General features: G+C 44.8%; 1 pseudogene; it reads right to left on the reverse strand.

The window, feature by feature from the left end:
- Positions 1–1,773: 1,773 nt before the first annotated feature.
- LOC119315273 lies at positions 1,774–9,869 on the reverse strand (annotated as a pseudogene).
- Positions 9,870–15,503: the final 5,634 nt, after the last annotated feature.

A 15,503-nucleotide genomic window follows, 5' to 3' on the forward strand; every position in this document is an offset into this window, starting at 1 on the left:
GACAGACCTAGTAACCAAACGCTCTCTGACCTTCGTCGGAGTGAGTAGCGACCACATACGATCAACGCAGTGGCGTGGAAGATAACCTGCAAAAAATGAATATTTGTTGTTCCGTTAAAAATCAAATCATTTCTGCGGTTTCAAATTGCCCATAATAAAACACATACTCCTACGCGAATGTGTCTAGCTGTTTTGGACTCTATCCCATGAAGGCCTCCTTTGGTTCATAGGATAGGAATGCTATAGGAATAAGAAGATCATAGGAAGTGAGATGACATGTATCTCAATTCCTATAGAGAAAGAGATGTCATTTGATGCATAGGATAGGAATTTTTCCATTGAGTCTTTGCTAATATATTTTTTCCTCCAAAATATGAATGATTGATTTCTATCCTACATATGAATAGGAATCCATTCCTATAAACCAAAGGGCTTCAAAGAAAAATTTCCTATGCAAATCCTATCCTATAGAAATTCTATGAAATTCCTACAAACCAAAGAAGGCCTAAGCCACGTACCAAATAACGTGCTGACAGAATTCAGGGGAGTAATGTTAAAGGCTATGTGCACCGTCCGCCACAAAACCTTGGCCAACGGGCACTCAAGAAAAAGGTGTTTGATAGTTTCACCCCGATCACAAAAACTACACCTAGTAGATCCTGTCCAGTTGCGCTTTGCCAAGTTATCCTTAGTTAATATTACTTGTTTATGTACAAATCACATAAATACTTTAATTTTTAAAGGAACTTTAACTTTTCAAACATATTTGGAAGTAGGACCGACGCTAGAGTTGATAACGTCGAGATACATCGATTTAACTGTGAATTCTATTTTGAAACTTGCACCTGAATATTATTTAAATACGCCGTATCTGAATAGTACTAGTTTTCAGCATTTTCCCTTGACCAGTCGCTGAGGAAAACAGAGCTGAACAACCAATTTAACTTCGTAAGCGCCCTCTGTTTGTGCCCTTTAGATAGCAACTACTGTCGATGATAAATAGACCCTCACTTTTTTATTCTACAATGCACACAAACAAGCGTGCGTATGATATTATTGAAGAAGAAGAGGGCAAGACACCAACCACGCTACCTCAGAGGCAGCTAGTCCACCAAACAGGACTCAGAGTCACAATACCTTTGTGAGCAAAGTTGTGGTTCTGAATGTCATACTCCATAGTTCAGAATGGTGCATCAATCATAGCAAAATGGTTTATAAAGCTGAGACAAGATGGCCTGTTATGTTTTATCTCTCTTCAAGATGATATATTATACTCCCTCAGATCCATATTAATTGTCGCTGCTTTACTACAACTTTATACCGTTTCTGAATTCAGAGTTACACGAGACATCAAGTTAGCCATATTCCGCAGGTTGTAGATTTGAATAGTCTGTGACTTGATATATGCATAGGAAGATATTAGTTACGTTGCTTCCCCTAAAAAAAAGTTCAGTGCTTCACATAAGATGATTATAATCAAGCATCGATGTTCAGTTGTACACATCAGCCTTAGTTGCAAATATGAACACATGTCTTTGTTTAGTTCCCAACATAAAAAATCAGAGTATTACCTACAAATTTCATATATACACGTAATCTAAAATAACAAAATAATGTGGAGGTAGACACACGATAGGTGTTTGTGTACAAATCCAATAAAATTGAGAAGAAAAAACTATTCCTTGTCAATTTTTCTAGAATATGCATTCCTTGCCAAATTGATCAGGGGCACTGTGCAAATTATTGAAGAAAAAGGAGCAACGACACAGTGTCTAAAAACTCGTATAATATGGCAATACACGATGAGGTCTGGTACATAAGAACAATATCCAGTAATAAATTAAATAACAAAATAAACGGTGGTAAAATGGCGAAGGGAGAGTCTGCTCTTTGTTGCTATAGTTCCCCCGATCCATGTTCAGCTGTGTGCCAGTCCATGTGACGAATACCTTATGTTTTCTTTTTTCCCGGTGCTTGCCTTCGAGCAAGTCGAACTTGCCTTTTACCTCCAGTGTTCCCCTGTTTAGCCAGTAGGCTGATGTAGGCACTTCCAGCCTATGTCAGCGAGCTTTTCATGTATCCAGACATTGGTTTCATTTTCAATAAAAATGGAGCCCTTTTCATCTTTAAAAAGAAAAATAGCGAAGGGATGATGCAAATTAGAGTGGCTGATCGAAAGACACAAATTGCTATCTGCGGTGCTCGTCACTGTCAGTTTTCATATTTGGGATTCAGTTCAGGCTGTTAGTCATCACTTCCAGTGGAACATTCCACTTGTTGTGCAATCTGACTCTGCAAGAGCTCTCTGCTGGTCGTTCTCAGCTACAGTGAGTATGTAAACACTATTATCCCTGAGTATACAATGCCTTTCTCACGCACAATAGGGAGTAAAGCCGGACCCATCGACGGTAAAGGTCGGATGGCCTGGGTGCAGCTCTATACAGTTTTTGAACGCAGAGTTCGCATCACGGAGCACTCGTTGAGGAAACCGATCAGAGTCACTTCCCATATGTACGGCGACATGCTCGAGACTTAACAGGTGCTCCAAGCCAACTGTCGCGGCACCACCCCAGTACCTCTCGTTGAAATGTAGCCTGAGCCTTCGGAGTTTGGGCATAGCCCCTGCCTCAAAGGCAAGGCATGCGGTCAGATCACTACCAGCGAAGCATGCAAAGTCCTCCAGAACTGGGAATAATCCCATGGAGATGCTCGCAACATTCCTTTTTCTCCCTTCTCTTGGAGCGAAGCTCGACACAGACAAAGAGAGGTGAACGAGAGAGGCCATCTTACCAAGAGCAAGAAACTCATCGATGGTCATCTCTTCAACATCCAGCTCCAGGCGGTAGAGACATTGGAGACTGCAAATCCATTTGGGAGCTCTGGACATCTTCCAATCATCCAGTTTAAATACCTTGATATGGCGAGGAGGATCTGATAATGAGGCCAGCCGTTTTTTTGTATCTATGACCTGACCATGGATGCAGAGATATCTGAGGTCATGGAGCATTCCAATGGAGGACACCAAGGCATCAACCCCTGCTGTGTTCAAATCACCCATGGCACACTTTGAGAGCCTTAGGCACCTCAGATTGGTCAGCTCACCGAGTCCCTTGATATCCTCCAAGGAGCTCCATCCCAGTTCAAACCCATCTAGAGTGCGCAGTGATTTCATGTTCCTGATCCCTTTAGGCAGATCTGTCTTCTTTGGAACTACCAAGTGGGTCAAGCGACGCAAGTGAACTATATCTATGGGAGTTGTATCCATTTGATATGTAATTCTAGTGTCTCCAAATGCACAAGCCCTTGCATTTCAGTAGGGAGTTTCACGTATTGGTCAGCTGAAACCTTTAAATACCTCAATTGGAGCAATTGGCTAATAGCTCTCAGATCGATTTCCTTGTGGCATAGTTCCCCCAAAACTTCAAAGTGAATGACTCTGATATACTTACAATGCAAAAGAGGAGGTATGTACTTGGATTCCCCAAACCGTGCAAGTGATCGAACTTGTGATAGGCTAGAGGCAATGGTCTCTGATGCTGTCCCATCTGCTGCGCTGCCACCGGTTAAATTCAGGGATATACGGCGGGTCTTGTACTTCCAGGCATGCTCTCTTGCCATGTCTTCAGAACTGCATTCAACTCTGATAAAGTTGTGCTCTGCACACTTGCTTAAGATTAAATCAAGCATCATATCATGTAGACATGTACTCTGCATGATAACAACTCTCCATGATCAGTACGTTCAGGCTGAATCAAGCTTCTGTTGATAAGTTCATTGAAATAGCTCTTCGCAGCAACCTCCATATCTTGCCCATACAAATTATTGATGAAGCCTTCTGCAACCCATTGACGAACCAAATCATCCCTCTCTATCTCACGGTCTTCTGGATACATACCAACGTGCAGAAAACATGCCCGGAGATGAAGAGGAAGATGCATATAACTAAGGTTTAATATACTCTTTATCCCTTCCGTTGTGGGATTTATTGCAAACTGGGTGCCCAGAGAATTCCTTATGGCCTCCCACTCGTCCATTTCAGGACGACTGGCTAATAGGCTAGATATAGTAATGATTGCAAGTGGGAGTCCACCACACTTCTTCAGAATTTCAGCTGAAATATCTTCAAATCGGGATGGACAGTCATCTTCAGATCCATATATTCTATTATAAAATAACCTTTTTGAGTCTTGTTCGTCGAGGAAGTTCATTCTGTAAATGGACCCTGGGTGACTGCAGCATGCCCCAGAAGCCACATCTTCCACTCGAGTGGTTACTATTACTCTACTCCCTTTATCATTTTCTGGAAAGGCACGGCTAATAGCATTCCATACTGATTGATCCCACAGGTCATCAACTACAATAAGGTACCTGTCAATTGTATGCAGACATTACACTATGATTGGATATGAATATAAGTTGCAGGGGAAAGTACCAAAACATTCTATTGAACTTGAATGAAATTAAAACCAATTGGATTCAAGCGAATCTGCTATCGAGGGTTAGATTAGCAGGCTCACATATTTCTCAAAACTAAATGGCACCATCAGATAATCTCAATAAGACAATAACATCCAAGTTAATTTCGCTCACTAAATTCTCAGGCACAAAATATATGCTATTGTATTTCTATCTTCTAAGCAAAAGGACTAATTAACTTCACATTAATTGTAAAATGTACGATCCTTGCAATTAAAGAAAATTGCATCAGCCGTTCACAAGAGAAAATCAGGGAATTAAGCAAGCAAGAAAGAAAGCATGCATGGATCATAATGGATGGTCTTCCTGTAGACCTGTACCAGTCGATTGCACGGACAAGCATCTAAGCATATTACAATAGATATATGCTGTTGTATTTCTATGTCTTTCGTTTTGATAATAACTGAATCCTTATTCCTAAGGCTAAATTAGTACTTACTTCCTCCATTCCTAAATATAAGTCTTTCTAGAGATTCCAATATGGACTACATACGGAGCAAAATGAGTGAATCTACACTCTAAACTATGTCTATATACATCCATATGTAGTCCATATTGAAATCTCTAAAAAGACCTATATTTAGGAACAGAGGGAGTAGTTCACAATACATGATTATTGACTTCAACGGCCAAGCTACAAAACTGTCCCCTGTTTCACTGTACAAAACACAGCTGGGTACGTAAGATGCAAATATGCATGCCAAAAAAAGAAAGATGCAATGCAAGTATGCAATAAGCTTATTTGGAAGTCTTGGGCTCCAAAGAAGTGTAAGTTTTTCCTCTGGCTGGCAGCGGACAATAGATGCTGGACAGCGACAGATTGGCACAAAGGGATTGCCCCACCCGAGTCAAAGCCCCATGTGTGATCAAGAGCTAGAAACGATCCAACACATTTTGACGAACTTTGTCTTCTCTAGACAAGTTTGGTGTGTGCTCGTCGCTCTGGTCTACCGGACTTCTCGCCACACACCGACGATAATGTGTTGTGTGATTAGTGATTGAGAATCAATTCTTTGCCTTCTGGTATCTTCAAACAGGGGCTCAACTCGCTGATCACTTTGGGGGCCTGGATGTTGTGGAAGCATCGGAATGATTGTGTGCTTAATGGAGCCACATCGAGTGTCAACCTAATGGTTAGTAGGATTTCGGAGGAAGGACACCTCTACTGCTTGGCCAGAACTAGGGACATGGCGCAACTTTTGGCTTCTACCACCTAATGGTCATTCATTTTTTTGGGTTACTTTGGTCGTTGTTTTTTGTAACAGGCGCGGGTTTTTTCTTTTCTAGTTTTGGGTAGAGTGGCATGTGTCGGGATTTCCTTGTAACCTTTTTTTCTCCTTAATGCAATGATACACAGTTCTAATGCATATTCGAGAAAAAAAACTTGCAGTTTATATAGAGCAACATTATAACCGCATTCATGTTGATTGGCATCATGTAAGTGTTAAACACTTGATAACGTGACAGAGGAGATTGGCCGAGGTAATTAGCGCGGCCAGGTTGTTAGCTAGGAGTGTTAGCTCCTATCTCTTGTAACCATACTCTTATCCCTTCTCCTCCAAGATGTAATCTCTCCTACAGAATCTCAACAATGTATGCCCTATCAGGGATGTGCGCCCCTGCCTATAAACATGTAGGTCATCCCCTCACACCGAGGTAAGACGTTTTCCGCATCCGCACAGTAAGAGCTTGTGCATCAGAAAAATGTTATGGAACAACCAACAATATGCACATATGCGCCATACAGAAAAGAAATATGCAATTTAATTTTTGAGCAGTGCAGCTACAACCTCTTGTCGGTTTTGTACAATATGTCTGCTCATAGTATTGTGCAAGTCATTTTTTTTGGCATCAGCACACCTTCTAAGTAATTACACATACACACACCAAAAATCCACATTGACAAAGTCTCAATGTGTTGTGGAACTAAGATGCATTGACAAAAGTCTGATGTTAATACTACAAATTTGGTGTTATAGCCAAAAAAATGCAAGATTTGTCATGGGCCCAAACAATAGAACAAATACCTCACACGGAGGCATCTAAAAACTTCTTAATATGTGTCTACAGACTGCCACATCGTGCTGTAAAGACATTTTCTTTCCTTTGGAAAATGTTGAAAGTGTGGTCATACTATTGGATACATTCGGGGTAAAGAAAATGGAATGAGCAATGTTTAGTCCCTTTTTGTAACATTTTGTAAACTGCCACAAAAAATCATGTAGAGACATTTCTTAAGTCACTTCACTAATTGACTTAAACCACATTTTCATCAAGAAAGCTCAAAGATTAGCGAATGGCCAATTTATAACAACAAAATTAAAAGGACAACGACCAACCTCATTGAATGACCAACGACGAATCCTAGCTAACCTAGACCTAGCACAGCATGGGAACAAAGGACCCGAGGCCGGATGTGCCACTATGGCCACTACCCACTAGTGCTCGCCAGCAGCCACACTAATGCTGGAGAGAGCTCACGACCAAACCAATGAAAGAGCAAGACAGGGGAAAGGACCCGTGTAGGCAGATCTTTGGCCAGTCCAGAACCAAAGCAAGTCGGCAGACTCCGCCAAACACCAATCACAGCGACAGGGGACTCGCCTTCCACAGCTCCAACCAAGAATGGTGAAGAGGAGGAGCACATGCCTTCAAGGACCGCTTCACGACCACTGCCCCACACCCCAAAACACAACCATGCAACCAATACCACCCCGGCAACCCACACCAAAGGCCTAAGAAGTGAGGTTCGTTATGTAGGCAGATCAGTGAAGGCCAGCCCGGCCAAGCAGGGTAATGGTCGTCATCACTCATCATTACGCATAACAATTACAGTATGGGTATAGAAGCAACTTTCTATTAAATGCTATGTTAGTTAGATGGGAAAGTTGTGATATTGTGTTTGATGATTAGTTCTATACTGATTTTAGAATGTATGTTCAATTCTGCAGGAGTACATAGACAGTATAATACCTTCATACAATGTCTTATAGAATGTATCGTCTCTTGGCCATACATAAAAAACCAATAAATATGCCTCTACTTTGCAATACAATCCATGTTCAAAGAAGCGATGAAATGGGCAAGGTTGCAAGGCTTTCTGGAAGGTGGGGAAGTTGTGGGTTGAACAAGTAGTAGTCCTTCTCTCATATTACTTTTTTCGATTTCTACTATAAAATATATGAGTATAGGTTCTCTTTAAAAAATAATGAGTACAGGGATTGTGGGCTTGTGCGGTTCGACTAACTCTCTAATCACTAGTCCCCAGCCGACTAAAAAAAAGGGCAGCCCGGTGCATGTAGCTCCCGCTTGCGCAGGGTCCGGCGAAGGGTCCGACCACTTTGGGTCTATTGCACGCAGCCTTTCCCTACATTTCTGTAAGAGGCTGTTTCCAGAGTCCCGAGCCGACTGACTACCAAAAATCAGAACTTTGAAATTTAAATACATACAATGCTTCTACCTAATCAGAACAGTTTTTTGTGATTATCCTAGATCATGCATCCTACAAGCTTATAAATGAGCACTGATTTTTTTTTAAATGAGCATTGATTAAATCACACAATTGTTCAAATTCAACATAACATGCCAATGCAAGTGCATGGGTGGTTATTGAAGTAAATTAATACCTGTTATTTGTGAGATGTTTTCTGAGGTCCTCAATGAGGTCTTGCAACTCACAAGCACTAGAAGAACCATGCATCCCAAGTTTTAATTGTAGACGGTTGAGAATCCATGTCATATTAGGTTTTTGAGATATGGGAAGAAACGCCATACAGTTGAACCGCCCTTTGATTTCATCATACACCTGTTTTGCAAGTGTAGTTTTACCCAGACCACCGAATCCAACAATGGACACCACCTTGAGCTTCTTCTCGGTATCAGTTAACAAATTGACAAGCTCTTTCCTTGGGCCATCAGTACCTACAAGACCAGCTGCATCCACATATATCGCCGACATGCGAGGATCGATAGCCACAAAACTAGAACTAGAATTGCACTCATCGATCTTGTACCTGAAAGAGGATGTCCAGGAAGAAAGTCACACTTAAGTCCTTTAGAGACAGTAGTAGGCAAGCAAAATTCTTCTTTTTTTTTTCCTTTTTTCTAAAAGATTGTGAAACTCCCGTCCTCTGTGCCTTCTATTATTGCAAAGTTTTAAGATCCAACATCTCACACATGAGTAACAAATGCCACCAAGGCTAAAACCGAAAAGAAACAATTTTTCTTTCGATAATGAACAACCACAGATCAGATACAACATATAGCACAGATATGCCTTTGTAATTCTAGGTGTGTTATATACTCTACAAAATATACAATGTACAGTATCTGCATATTTTTCTTGAGAAAAGGGGGAGAATGTGCACCTGATGCGCCGTTCATTTGCCTCTAGTGCAAGAACCTTGAGTTCCTCCATCCGGTCAGCAATCCGATGACGCTGTCCCAACGTCTTGAGATGTCGAACGGTCTCTTTGATGAAGCCTGCCTTGGCAGGAGCACCTCCAAATTGGCGGATGAAGTCATCAATGCAGTTATCCATGTCGTAGGACATCTCTCTGACGCGGTCTCTCCAGTCTTTGGCCACCGGGTCGAGCTCATCCATAAGCTCCATCTTCTCAAGGGCAGCGTTCATGGCGCTCAGTTCCTTCTCGAGGAAGGACGCCTGCTTCCTCACCCCTTTGAGCTTACTGTACTCGTCGCCCGCCAGGGTGGCGAGCTTGCCGAGGAGGGGCTTCATTACCCCCATCGTCGCGCTCACCGGCATCCCGACCAAATCCTCCTTCCGCTGTTGGCTCGACAGCTACGGTCCCCTGCTGCAGGTCAGCTTGACGGAGATTTGAGGAGAGCCGGCAGCGTGGCGGCGAAGTCGAACAGCCGAGGCGGAGCTCCAGAGGTGGAGACGGGAGCTGCTCGTGATGCCTTGAGATCAGTCGGCTAGGTCGGGTGCCGGGATGTGGATGGCCGTGCCGGATCTACGGCGGGAGGTGGATGGCCGTGCCGGATCTGCGGCGGGAGGTGGATGGCCGTGCCGGATATGGGCCGGCAAGGGAGGAGGCGGTCGTCGCGAGTCAAGGCGGAGGAGGGCAAGAAGTAGCAGTGGTGAGATCTGGGGCTGACGAACTCCTACACTCGCGTGCTGCAGGTAAGCGAGACGGTGCAGTGGTGTCGGTCGGAGCAGCCGATGGCGCGGCGGCGAAGTCCAGTGGGCGATGCTGAGCTCGGGAGGTGGCTGCTTGTAATGCCGGGAGGCGAGGCGGGGTGGGCAGGTCCCCGGAGGTGGCTGTGCTGGATCTGCGAACGGAGGTGGATTGGCTGCGGCGTATCCGCGGCCGGTGGTGGACTACGCGATGGCGCGCGGGCAAGCAGTAGCAGACTAGCAGTGCAGTAGGAGTAGTGATTTGAGGGTGACGAGCCGACGACCGGAGGGAGTCACGTCAAGTCAACAGCGCGTGCAAATGGATACCGAAATGACTGACATGCCCCCCGTCCCATGATTACCCTCCGTTCCTAAATACTCCTACCTACTACTAGTACCTTCTTTCCGATTTATAAGATTCAATTTAAAAATCTCACCAATCAAGATAGATGATGAGTGGTGAAATAATTTTCGTGATTTGTAAAAACACTCAATTAATGCGCTCTTTTTCCCCAAAGAATTGTGTTTACCAATACATTAATTGCAAGGCATGCATACATGAAGTAAATGCATTTGTCAAGTTTCTCATAATCCTTGCATGCAATGAATTAATGCATCTTAAAATCTGAGCATGGGATGAGGAACAATCATATTGAGATTTATAAAATGGGAAACCGAAATTTTTAAGATAAGCCCTATAAACCGGGAAAGAGAAAGTATAAGTCTTTTTAGACATTTCAAATGGACTACAATATATAGATATATGTAGACATATTTTAGAGTATAGATTCACTTATTTTGCTCCCTATGTAGACATTTGTTGGAATCTCTAAAAAGATTTATATTTGAGAACGGATGGAGTAATATCCTAATTTACAAACTAAACGTGCATGGCTAACCTGCGGTTACCCGTCAGTTCTTTCAGAACGAGGATGCAAGGCTCGGATATGTTTAGGGCTCCTTGATTCTTTTTGGAGGATCAGAATCCTTAAGAATATTTCTTAAGTTGATTGTTTGATTCATGGAATTAAATTCTATAGGACTATTTTCTAAGGAATTATTTGTACTTTCTATTGTGGAAAATCTAGCGCACTCCTACCTCTTTTTATAATTCATTTGTTTTTCTAAGCCATCAAAAACATTATTTTATTTGTGAAAAACACATTGTTAATTCTATATAATTTAAGTGGGCATGCCCTTTAATCTTTTTTTCTTAATGTACAAGAAAAACCTCAACTTCGCCTCAAGAAATATAAACACTAGTAGACTGTCCGTGCGTTGCCACGGGCATTTGAAAATTTGTATTTGTTGCATGTATAAAATTTTACATACATAGAAAGATCGGCAATAACAAATAAAAAAGTAATTGGAATCTAATTCGCTTGCAATGTACTTTGATAAAAAAAATGTAATTCGACCCTATACACCTGATGCACAAAATAAAGAAGGTGGTACACAAACATTGAACTCTTTATTCTGCAATGCATTACAAATGATAATAACACTTGAATGCCTTTTTTTAGTTCTTAAAATGGATTGCATCATGAAAGCATGTGCATTGTTATTATCCATTAATTAAAATCAACACATGACGAAACGCTGCTGCTCCGTTTTGCATGAAAATTGTCAAGCATGCTTGCGACACTAACACAAACATCTATGAAAAATTTCAGATTTTTTTTAGCCAAAACGCCTCCCCGCATAGTAGACCGTGTTAGGTAGAATCATGAGCGAGTGAATCTCTGTTGTAAATTTCATTATAGACCATGCATACATATTATTTGCCCGTACAATTAGGGCGGATCATGTGATAGTTTTCACTATTAAAATTGCCGAGTAGAGTTTCTTGGGAACTCGGTAAAGCCAAATAAACTCAGCCATGCGTTTGCCGAGTTCCATACTCGGTAGATGGACTGTTGGCCAAATAAGCCGCAATCATGGGTCGGACGCGTCGGGCGCATGTGTGGGTGCGCGCTCGGCCTGTCGGGTCCGCGGTGTAGGTCCACGTGTGTGCGTGCGTGTGGTGCCCGGGGTGCCCATGTGTGTGCCTAGGCCATGATGTTGGCGACCTGGGCGGGGTGACCGCGCAGGTCTGTTGCGGGCTTAATATGGCGAGCGCGAGCGGGAGTGCGTCGTGGGCGCGCGGAGCGGGCCGGACCTAGCGGGGTCGTGGCCGAGCGCTGGCCCGGGTATAAGATCGCCACGGTGATCGTTGTAACATGTGTGGGACGAGTTTGTTGCTTGGGAAAAATACCGTTCTTGCGGTTGCGTTCGTGCTCCTGAAACTCTCGCCGTGTCCACCGTGTTCTTCTTCTCCCCCCCCCCTTCTTCTCGGTTCATGCTAGAGCGGGAGAGTGAGGTGCACAGATAGAGAGAGTGGTGAGCTAGGGCAAGGCTAGGGTTCCAACAATTGGCATCAGAGCCCGGTTTCGAAGGTGAACGCCGGCGGCCATGGCACTCGTACCGCACGATGGCGGTGGTGGCTCGTTCTCACTGCCGGTCCCACTACTGACCACGACGAACTACACCTCCTAGGCGATCAAGGCGGAAGCTTTTCTTGGTGCCTAGGAGCTGTGGGGGTGGTCGTTCCGACGGAGGGCACGACGATCGACGCCGACAAGAGCAAGACGGCGCGGGCAATGCTTCTCGGGGTGCTGTTGGCGGAAGTGCTGCTGCCGGTGTCGACGAAGCCCACCGCGAAGGAGGTATGGGACTCCCTCAAGGTGCACTTCGTCATCGCTGATCGGGTGCGGGCGGCCCGGCTCGCGTCGCTCCACGGCGAGTTCGAGCGGCTGCGGATGGCGGATGACGATGACTTGGACAGCCTACGCGGGAAGCTTGGCACCATGACGACACGCTATGCATGTCTGGGGCCCGTGCTCGACTACGCTGCGCTCGTGAAGAAGATGTTGGACACGTTCCCGGACCGCCTCTACCCCGCCTTCGCTAGAATTGAACAATTTTGCAATGTAGAAGAGATGGCGTACGAGGAGGCTTTGGGGCGGCTCAAAGCATTCGACGAGCGGACCCGGCGTCGCAGGCAGGACGGGGGTAGGCGCGACGATGAGGAGCTCATGCTGACTGCGGCGCAGTGGGCAGCTCGGCAGTGTCGGCATGGCGGAGGCGGCCTCGACCACAACGATGATGGCGCGGGCAGTACGACACATTGGGCGGCGGAGGCTAGCGGTGCGGACGTTGCTACAGCTACAGCGAGCGCGACCATTTCAAGTGCGAATGCCCCAAGCTGCGAAAGGCGCCGGCGGCGGAGCACGCGCTCCTGGTGGAGATCGGCGACGACCTCGAGCCTGGAATCCTTCGAGTTGCAGCTTAGGGGGTGAGTGTTGGCCAAATAAGCCGCGGCCACGGGTTAGACGCGTTGGGCGTGTGTGTGGGTGCGTGTTGGGCGCGTCGGGTCTGCGACGTAGGTGTTTGTGTGTGTGCATGTGCGTGTGGTGCACGGGGGTGCCCGTGTGGGTGGACACCGTACGTGTGTGTGTGTAGGCCATGCTGTTGGCGATCTGGGCGAGGTGATCGTGCAGGTCTATTGCGGGCTCAGCATGGCGAGCGCGAGCGGGAGCGCGTCGTGGGCACGCGGAGCAGGCCAGACCAGGTGGAGTAGTGGGTAAATTAATGTGCGGGTCATGGCCTAGTGTTGGCCCGGGTATAAGATCGACACGGTGATTGTTGTAACATGTGTGGGCGAGTTTGTTGCTTGGGTAAAATACCGTTCGTGCGGTGGCGTTCGTGCGCCAGAAACTCTCGCCGTGTCCATCGTGTTCTTCTTCTTCCTCCTTCTTCTAGGTTATTGCCAGAGCGGGAGAGTGAGGTGCACACACAGAGAGAGAGAGGTGAGCTAGGGCAAGGCTAGGGTTCCAACATGGACTAACTAAATTTCTACTTCTTAACTGGCAACAATTTAAGGATGTATAGTTAGCTTCAGATTCAGATTATAAACAAAATAATGTTGAAAGAAACATCAAATCACCATAATTTTGGAAGGTAGCCTTTTACACGGAAATATCACATATATTTGTTGAAATGAATGATCATTAAACTCCATAAGATTTATGTCCTAAGAATATCTAAGACATGAATCTAAAGAGCAACAGTAATTGAAGAACAACAAGCACCTGAACATCCTCAATGGTGAGACTTCAGTTGAGGTTGGGATGTGCAGCCGGGAACTTCCAGAAGTCAAACATCCAAAACTGATCCGTAGAAGGACATGCATAAGCAAATAAGAGTAACTAAAAATATAAGGCAAACATATATCCCCAAGCCATCTGCACATGATCCCGCCCGCAGTTCTTCCACTGTCCCTAATCTAATTCCCAACTCCAATAATCAGATGAATATGAATAATACCATGAGCAAAGATTGATTTAATGAAAATGAAGCACGAGCGCAAACATTGATCTATTATCAAAAAATAATATGTACTCCCTCTGTAAAGAAATATAAGAGCGTTTAGATCACTGTGATCTAAACGCTCTTATATTTCTTTACAGAGGGAATTACGAATGGGTTAGGTTCACCCATAGGATAGTCAACCATCAACTACCAACTATGTCACCAAAGTTGTGTGTGCATCAACCATTAACTATGAAAATGAATGATTGATCCTAAATTCCACGCCGCATGAGCTCTGACATGCTTGTGTAGTTGGTTCATACATGCCTCTATATGATTTTTCCATGCATTATCACATAACTTATGTCACTTTGACACTCCCAAAAAAGAAGAAATATTCAAAAAAAAGGAAGAGGTGGGCACCCGTTCGTGTGCGTCGTGCCATTAGAGGCAACAATTCTTCTTCTCTTCCTCCATTAGTGGCAATATATATATTAGGTGGCTCAGATCCGATTTACGTGCTTCTATTTGTTCCCCCCTTTTCGAAAAGCACACTCGCTTTGGTCAGTCAAAGTGTCAAACAAAACATATATATCTTTAGGAGAAAAAACAAAAGATAGATCACATCAAATAAATAGGCAACCATATTTAAGTTTCCAAAATATGCAAGTTTTGAAAGAATTGGCAGTAAAAAAGCCTCTCCCGCTGCTCTATTCTATGACAGCAAGGAAAGAGCAAGCAAGTGAATATGCATACACACATGCATGATGCATCCATTTCCTTGCCTTACATACGCATTGCCATTGTTGCCCGCCCATGCAGTGGAGGGCGTAGAACAACGGCAAGGAAATCAATCCAACCGCTCTGCTCACCACACAAGACCACATAAACCTCGATGATTGGAACTCGGTGTGTGACAGATGCGACGAGATGCTCCTGCTTAGTTTCAATCATCTAATCCATATATCTTTGGATGTGTGACAAAAGGGCGCGGGAGGCATGGAAGGAGGCTGACGATGGTGGTATCAATGACGTGGAGAAAGAGTTAGGTAGGGTTTCGCCGCGGCGGGCGGGGTAGAATAGCGAGGCAGCGGTGGATGTTGGTACTGGGAGGAGTCCAGCTGGCGTTGTGGTGGCGACAACGTCGCAAGAGAGAGGAGAGGAGGGAGACGTCAGCGAGCGAGGAGGTTGAAGGTGTTGGAGCCGCCTCTCCATCGCAGCGCCGCTTCTTCTTCTACCTCGAGCTGCCTCGCACAACTCTCTCTCTCTCTCTCTCTATCTCTTCGTTTCTCTCAGACAAGAAGACACACACGCAGGGTGAAACTCTACACACACACACACGCCAAGGAAGAAACCAGCACCAGTTTTGCCGAGAGCTCTCTCCCTTGGTGACACAAATGCTACATCTTTGCCCAGCCCTCACAGCCTCTGTCCCATTACTGAATCAGATGACTATTTATACAAAGTTTGGCACTCAGCCAAGACCCACACACTCACGCCATACGCCACTAACTCCACCTCCTGAAGGTGGACTCCCTCC

This window comes from Triticum dicoccoides, chromosome 6A (genome assembly GCF_002162155.2).
Source record: "Triticum dicoccoides isolate Atlit2015 ecotype Zavitan chromosome 6A, WEW_v2.0, whole genome shotgun sequence".
In the NCBI taxonomy this organism is placed as follows: domain Eukaryota; kingdom Viridiplantae; phylum Streptophyta; class Magnoliopsida; order Poales; family Poaceae; genus Triticum; species Triticum dicoccoides.